The following is an 8,994-nucleotide window of genomic DNA, read 5'->3' on the forward strand; positions in this document are numbered from 1 at the left end:
TCTAAGGAAGATAGACACCAGGATATGCAGTTACAGAGTGGTTACTTTTAGAATAGGGAAGTCCAAGTTCTGATAGGGAATTCCACGGTACTCTCCCAATAATAGACCAGAGAAGGGTGCATGGTAATTTAATGGAAGTGAGGTTCATAGAGGTTAAGTAAATTGCCAGAAGTCATAGTTTGTAAATTATAGAGATAGAATTTCTGAACACAGAATTAAAGTTCATATTATTTGAACCAAAAGTTCACATTATTGTATTATATCAAAGTTTATATTATTTCTGGGAAGTGCTTAATTTATCAGTAGGGTGCTTCAATTTCAGTTTCACTTTCTGTAATGTCTGAGAGAAACTTAGTGAAAAGAGGGAATTTCCCAGCTACCAAAATACAGTATTGGAAAAATATTTATTATTAATAGACATTACATAGGAAATTCCATTTTTCTTTTATATTTTACTTGGCGGGTTTCCAAGAATGTGGAAGGACATGTAACTAGTAGCTTTGTTTACATTTAAAAATTTCAGCCTTTGAATTTAGTGGGATATTTTGCTTTCTTCTTTTTCAGAATTCAAAATTATATTTTTCAACTGTCACTCCTGGGTCATAAACAAAATATACTAAGGTATATTAACTTTTTAGACAGCACACACACACATTTACACACTCACACTTTTTTTTCTTAAGAAGTAACTGTGAAAGAGGTTACAAGTTCATTACCCTTTTTAGTATCCTGTTTTGGGCAGATATAGTTGTGGAAGAAGGAGGAGCTTTTTCTTAACGTAGTAGCCTATGTAATCTAGGTCATCACAGGGCAGGCTGGTGTAGCTGTCTGGAAGGGGAAACTATGACTGCATCAGGGATCCAATGTCAGCAGTTGAACTTGACAGAAATCTGGGGTTCATTGGGAAATAAAGAGCACTCAGGAATCTTCTTTGTCTCCATTTTAATCATTGTCAAACAAAATAGAAATGTCTGCCCAGCCTTTTTTGCACAACTCCAGTGGGGTTGTTATTCACAGTGAGGAGGTGTCATTCAAATGGAATACATGATCAGTGGAGCCCCTGGAGTTGTGTAATGTGGAGGTACTATGGTCTACTCCAAGATTGTTCTGAGAGGCTCAAGTTACACACTGAATATATAAGGACTTTATAAACTATAAGCTTGTTAGTATATGTAAATAATGACAATAATAGTTGTTTTCTGACCAGTTCTGCCCTTTGAGCAAAGCTTTCTTATCTCGTTTGCACTACTGTCCAAGACTTGGCTTAGTACTCACAATGAAGCTGTGGAGTTCTCTTGTTGAATTGTAAAACACTTTGACAGAACACAGACCTCACACACATCTCTTTGTGACTGTAATAGAGCAAGGTAAAAATTAGACTACTTTATGATTATTTTAGAACAGAGAAAAATAAGAACGCCACCCGATCCATGAAAATGAGCGAACATTCCCCTTTCCTGGCTAATAATGAATAACTGCTGATTTTTTTCAATTATAGCATTAGCCTACTTCATTCCTTTCAATGTTTACATAAGAATAATTAATATACCTAATGAGAGAACTCCCCATTTCTGTACAACAATCCAGTCCAGGGACGATCTCCATTTTCTTGAAAGCTCTCCCAAATCACCTACCACAAGCTCAAATCCTGTAAGTTTTTTCTAATACCTTCTTACTGAGATGCTTCATGGTCCCCCATGCTATTTGTTTCCCCTCCTTGCAATGAATTGATAAACCCAGATGTGTTGCCGATGGTCTTTGGCTAGAGGACATTGACAGATTCATACAGTAGTTGTTACTCAGCTAGGAGCCTTCTCTATCTCAGTCAGAGAACTGGCTCGTCTGACTTCTCTAAGGATTTTGTCTGTGGAATTGGTGCTATTTCAGAGCCCAAAGCTAGACATGTAAACGTCAGAACTAAATAACATAAATTTGCAGTTTTCTTTATTTTAATATGTTTCAGAGATGGTATCTCACTCTGTCACTTAGGTTGGAGTGCAGTGGTGGGGACACAGGTCACTGAAGCCTTGACCACCCAAGGCTCAGGCAGCCCTCCCACCTCAGAGCCCCAAGAAGCTAGTACTACAGGCATGTGCCACTATAACTGGTTAATTTTTCTATTTTTTGCAGAGACAAATTTTCACCATATCAGCCAGGGTGGTCTCAAACTCCTGAGGTCAGGCAGTCCGCCCACCTCAGCCTCCCAGATCGCTGGGTTTTACAGATGTGAGCCACCTTGTCAGGCTTGCAGTTTTCTTTATATTTGGTTTGTAATAAGGTGGTAAACTTGTTAGAATAAAGGCATTATGTAAATTTCTATTTAGCTAGTACTCAAATGGTACACACATCTGAATTAAATGTCTGAGATAGCTCAGTTATTAAGCAGCTTATATAGAAAACGGCAGAGTATACATACGTATATCCACACAAATATTTAACAGAAACACTCTAAAGAGATTCAGTAATATTCATGCTAAAATGAGAACAATACTAGGGAGGTAGTGAACGAGGAATCAAATCAGTAATATTTTGTAGGGTATAAATCATTGAGGAAAATTTATTGAAAGAGAAGATCTGAAGGTGCAATCTAAATGAGAGGACTATTTTTGGTGTCACAGACAGGAAAAAGTTTTTCCAGAGTCTGGGTGGTACATTTTTAATGTATGGTCATGGTCAATCATGTCCATATCCTATTATACTCCAGGGCAATAAAATGTTTTAAGAAGTGAGTACCATAATATGAATTTGTAATTTTGTATTCATAATTTGTGGGTAGATGTGCAAAGGCTCTAAAAATCTGCATAATGTGTGCTTGACCTAAATCTCACGTATAAAAACATGTTAAAGGATTGTGCTTGGTTTTATGTCTGTGAGGTTCTTTGAACTGACTGCACCATGGACTATACCATAGTCAAGCCATGGTGACCCCTGTGACCCACACATACAGCTCCAGATGGCCTCCTGGAGTCAGAAAGTCTAAGGTAACAGAAAAACCACAAAAGGAAAAGAATAGCTAGCTCCTGCAGTGCCTAACTGACCTTGTGACATTCCACCATTGTTCCTGCTTCAACTGATAAGTCAACCTAGTGACACTGGACCCTGTGGCCTGATTAACCGACCTTGTGACATTCTACCATTGTTCCTGCCTCAACTGATAAGTCAACCTTGTGACACTGGATCCTGTGGCCTGATTAACCAACCTCGTGACATTCTACCATTGTTCCTGCCTCAACTGATAAGTCAACCTTGTGACATTGGACCCTGTGGCCTGATTAACCCACTTTGCAACACTCTACCACTGTTCCTACCTCAACTGATAGGTCAACCTTGTGACATTGGACCCTGTGACACATCCCCCCGCATCGGCTTGCAAAAAGCACCCTAAACTGTAACTTTCCATTACTTACCCCCAACATATAAAACCAGCTCCAATCCTACTACCCTCTGCTGACTCTTTTTTTGGACTCAGTCCACTCACACCCAAGTGAATAAACAGCCTTGTTGTTCACACAGAGCCTCTTTAGGTGATCTCCTTATTCAGCATGTGCTTAACAAAGTCCAGTTTTTTTATTGGTACTCACATTCCCCATCCTTGCTGAAACTCACTTTTCTCATTTATAAGAGTTACAAGAGGAATGAATATGATAATGCATGTGGAAGTGCTTCATGAACTGTGGTACATTAATTAATTTTGGTTTTGGATCCTGGCTCTGCTCTAAGGTTTTCTGTATTGTAGCTTAGTGTTATTTTGAGGGTGAACACTGTTCTAGTTACATATAGAAAAAGAAGCAATTATTCTACCCTTAGATGTTTCCCTATTAAAATAGTTTCTAAAATTTCTCATCTGTGGGGTGCTCAATAAATATTTGTCTACTGACTAACATATGACAGGCAGGTCAGTTAATTGAATGTAATACTTTCATTCATACAGTGTAGCATGTGATCTTATATATGGAAATTGGCAAAATGTGCCGGAGTTACGAAACTGGCTTTCAGGAACTAGCTGTGCCAGTCAGTTTTGGTTTATTATCTCTCCTATATCTGCTGTGACTTGTACCTGTTTGTATAATCTCATGTATAACATTGAATCTCTTAGCAGGAATTTAACACTCTGACTTTGAATGCAATTAAATCTCAACCTGATTAAGGATTGTTTTCTAATACAACTCTTTCCCTGAACATCAAAACATTTAGAGAATTCTAAGGCTCTTCATTGCCTCAGTTACCACTCATAGCATTAATGCAGCAGGTTGGCTGCTTCCACATTATGGGATGCTTGTTTTGACTGTTGAAATTTTGAATATTATAAATACAGTGAAAGAATAGCGAAACAGAGATTGCTCAGAAAGTGCAAAGGTTCAACGTCTTCCCACAAAAACAATGATTGAGTCTTTTTGTTAGTTAGCTCATAAAAAAGAATAGCATAAAATTAGGTGATAAACTAGTCTTTTCATTAGTTAGCTGGTAAAAAAGAAACACATAAAACTAGATAATAGTTGCCTATTGCTCCAACCACAGCAAATATTCCAGCACCTCTGCTATAGGATAGGATACCTGTTGATCTGTGAGATAAAAACTTTCTTTTGAATTGCATGCTAATTTGAAAAGATAAATATTGATGCCAATGCACTGGTGATGAAGTGGGAACTGGGGGTGTGGGGAGAGACCAGCTGGCAGGCATTGCCTAAGCCAGGACCCTGGGCTGAGTTGGATTGTGTAGGACTTGTGTCTCTATTATTGAACATAGATGCTGAGGTAATGACGGCATCTGTGAGATTTATGAGTCAGTTCTGATGTAGGTTCTCATCCAAGTTAGGCAGACATATAAAAGTAATATAAAATGCCTAGGCACCAGCCCCACCTGGAGTTGATGCTTAGGATGAGGTAGATAGTAGCAGAGGAGCAGTTTTTTAAGCCAGTGAGAAAAAAGCCAAAGTAGGCTTTATGGTAGGGGAAGGGACAGAATGGGGAAGTCATTTATCCTGATCTCTTAAGCATGCCAGGAGCAGAGATGCCTGATTTTACTGTATGGCACTTTGTGGCCCAGAAACTTAACAGACTCTGTATTTTCCTGTCTGGTTAGATTTAACTGTATTTACCTGTGTTGCAAAGCCTGAATGCTTTATTTATTCTCTCTTTTCTATTCCAATTCTTCCTAACAAGCTTCCCTAGATTTACCTGTTCTCACTTCTTAGACACTATTTGTGTTTTTCCTTCTTCACTAGTTCATCTGAAATTTCTGCTTCTTTGAGACTGTTAGATTCCACTTCTGAATACACCACCATCATCAATCTCCTTCTCTGAACTCCTACATCATTACTTCAATCTGGAACAATTTATCAGACATCTGTAAACATGGTTATTTGAGTTCCTGTTTTTAAGGTTCCAAAATGATGCCACATATGTAAAATAAAATGTTAATTGCATTGGTTTCTCATCTAGAGAGTGAGTCAAAGCAAATAAAGTACTCAGCACAATGCCTGCCATATAGTAAATGTTTAGTAAATATTATGTGTTATCATTGTTGCTGTTGCATCTTATTTGCTCTTTTTTGTGGTTTATGTCCTGTGTTAGGCAGGATAGTTGCCTATTGCTCCAACTGCACCAAATATTCCAGCACCTCTGATATTACCTCACATGGCAAGAGGGGCTTTGAAAATATGATTAAGTCAAGGACCTTAAAATAGGGAGATTATCCTGAATTATTCAGGTGGAGCCAGTGTAATCACAAAGGTTTTTCAAAGATCAAAGAGAAGCAGAAAAGCTAGAAAAGGATTGATAATGGAGTCAGTGTCAGTTAGTGACATGATGTGAGAAAGATTCAACCTACTGGCTTTGAAGATGAAGGAAGGGGCCATGAGCCAAGAAATACAGGTGGCTTCTTTCAAGAAGTTGGAAAAGGTAAGGGAATAGGTTCTCCTCTAGAACTAGAAAGCAACCCAGCCCTTCTGACATCTTGGTTTTAGCCCAGTGAGACTCAGTCAGATTTCTGACCTCTAGAACTATAAGATAATAAATTTGCATTGTTTTAAGCCACAAAGTTTGTGGTAATTTGATAAAGCATCAGTGAAAATGAACACTTCACTCCAGCAGGACTCCTTTTCAAGACCAATTCTGTATACATCATTGTATCCAGTGTATTAGATGTAAATATGGATTAATAATTTGGAATTCACTGAGGTTTCCAGTGGAGAGGCATAATAACTTGTAGCTTGCTATTTTTCTTAGTGGAGAAGAGATAACCATGAGTCAGCTCTCTTTCTGCATACACATTTCCATTGCAGCACAAGTGAAAGATACTGGGAAAATTTCCCATCTCACTACCAACAACAGACCTAATGGGCAATAAATTCATCTATAGTCCAGTCAGAGTTTTCCCCTCATTGTCTGTGTCTTCCACAATTGTAGCTAGTTTTCAGAAAGATACATAATAATAGCTGCCATGAATTTAGCACATGGTATGTGCCAGGAGTTGTGCTAAATGCTCCACATATGTTATTTAATGCTCCAAAATTTTCCATGGTGGTAAAAAGAAATGTTTCTTGTTCTTCAAACTTCAGGTCATGACTGTCAGTGGATTTTGAAATCAGTTTTGTAGGGAGTGATCAGTAGTTGTTAAACAATAAAACAGAATATAAAATATCATTGCATTTCAGGAAGAGTAGGAGTAGGCATAATTTCATCAAGTTTTGATTTCAATTATATATATCATTTAATATCTATAAAGTAAGCACATACATATGTGTGTACACTGGGTTGTGTTACAGAACATATTCCTTACAATGAGTCCTAGGAAAAATTACTTCTTCTTCTTCTTCTTTTTTTTTTTTTTGAGACGAAGTTTCACTCTTGTTGCCCAGATTGGAGTGCAATGGTGCAATCTCGGTTCACTGCAACTCCGCCTCCCAGGTTCAAGTGACTCTCCTGCCTCAGCCTCCTGGGTAGCTGGGATTACAGGCATGCACCACCATGCTTGGCTAATTTTGTATTGTTAGTAGAAACGAGGTTTCTCCATGTTGGTCAGGTTGGTATTGAACTCCTGATCTCGGGTGATCTGCCTGCCTCAGCCTCCCAAAGTGCTGGAATTACAGGCATGAGCCACCGTGCCCAGCCCTTAAAAATTATTTCTTAGAGTGGTTGTATTTAAAAATTTTAAAAACCACCCATGAAGTGGTTTAGAATATAGACTCTACTAACAAGGCTACCTGAGTTTAATCTCAATTCTTTATTTTACCAGCTCTGTGACCTTCAGCATATTATTTACTGTTTTTGCCTCAGTTACCCCATTTATGGGATCCTATCTCATAGGGGCTTTTGGAGGCATATATAAGTTCATCCAAGTTAAGCATTTGGATCAGTGCCATAGTAATTAATGTTCAGCTAATGTTACTTTCCCAGGGTCATGTGGGTTAGTAAGTGGTAAAAACTACCAGATTCCTGTTCTGTCTGACAAAGTCTAGTCTCTTAGCTACTATACTCACTGCCTGAGTTTGAAATCTAAAGCAATTTTACAGTAATTTATGTGTTCCCTCAAAACAAACAAAATTAAAAAGTATCCTTGTACAATAAATGTTACCAGTACATGCAAATACTGGGAATGCTCTTCTTCTCAGGGAGTTGGCTTATGTTGGCATAACCTTATCTCTGAGAGAAAACAGTTTTTGTGACTTATTCCACTCTGAATTTCAAGAGAGGACTATGTGGAAGGTACTGAGTGGTTTGACATATAGAGAACAAAACGATGACTCACTTAAACCCTGACAGTACGGGCACCATATAAATTATTATATCTAAAGGGAATCAAGTCAAAGAAGAAATCTTTCAAGAATCTGGAGGGAGATCTGTTGTCTAAAAGCGTATTTGTCTAAAAGTTTAAGAATTTAGGAAGCTAATTATTGTCTTAAATTACAGTTAAATCTAATTAATGAAATTACCCAGGGACATTGAACAATTGATTTTAGTATTCAGCTAATAACCCATTTAAAATGAATTACATACTACTTTCAACTTGCTTGACTGTAATTTTGTTGCTAGTTGTTGTATTACTGGAAGATGTGTTTCTAGGCTTTAAGATTTTGGACGGGTGTGAGTCTAACTTCTCTAACAGAATTTGACAAGGAGATAGCAGTGTTTTAAAAAGTCAGGGAAAGGAAGGAGGTGTGTACAGCATTCCTGCCCCATCTCAACACATTCATTTTCTCATCTTAACAGTGGTAATATTTTATGTTGTTTTGGTTTGATTTTTGTTTGTGGCATATGGCTCTGCTGTCCTACAACCCTAAGTAGAAGAGAAAATAGTACCAATGAAATCCTCATGGAGATACGCCTCTCCCTCTTAAGTCATGAACAGTGTTTGAGGTCAGTGGTGGCCTAAATGAATGAGCATGTCATGTGTGGTTACTTAGTGGGCGTAGTTTTGCCAGGTGCATCAAGGAACTTGTTATTAATTGCCAGACATGAGATTCTAGGAGGTTACCCAAGACTCTACAGACCCATCTAAGCAGTATTATATTTGTGAAAAGACTAGAGGAGCTGAACTGTGTATCTTTGTGGTCTTCAGTGGGCAGATACATGGGGATTGCAGCAAAGATTGTGGAAGTGGCCTCCAAGGATGCATGTGGATGTCTCTGATCCTCTGAGACATGTTGGATGGCCATTGTCTTTGTTAAAACAAAGAAAAAGCAAAAGTGTATTTGCTTTTTAGAGAGAGCTCAGTGTTCCTTTTGGCCTAACACAGTACCCCCACACCTGCCTTCTGGGGCAGGGAAATTTTATTGGACCACAGATATCCTGAGGGGAAAGGAGTTAAAAGTTAGAGTTTGACAAATGTTGGCTCCAGTGCTAATCTGCATTTGTCAAATGCTCTGATTTTAGGCTTTCAAAAGTCTTGAGTTATTAATTAAGTACCCACTATTCACTATACACTGTGTAAAGTCCCCAAAATGGAAAGAATAATACTTGCTAGTGTCTTTTTTTTTTTTTTTTTTTTTTTTT

The sequence above is a fragment of the Sapajus apella genome, unplaced genomic scaffold (genome assembly GCF_009761245.1).
Source record: "Sapajus apella isolate SASKATOON/1434 unplaced genomic scaffold, GSC_monkey_1.0 scaffold3, whole genome shotgun sequence".
Taxonomy (NCBI): domain Eukaryota; kingdom Metazoa; phylum Chordata; class Mammalia; order Primates; family Cebidae; genus Sapajus; species Sapajus apella.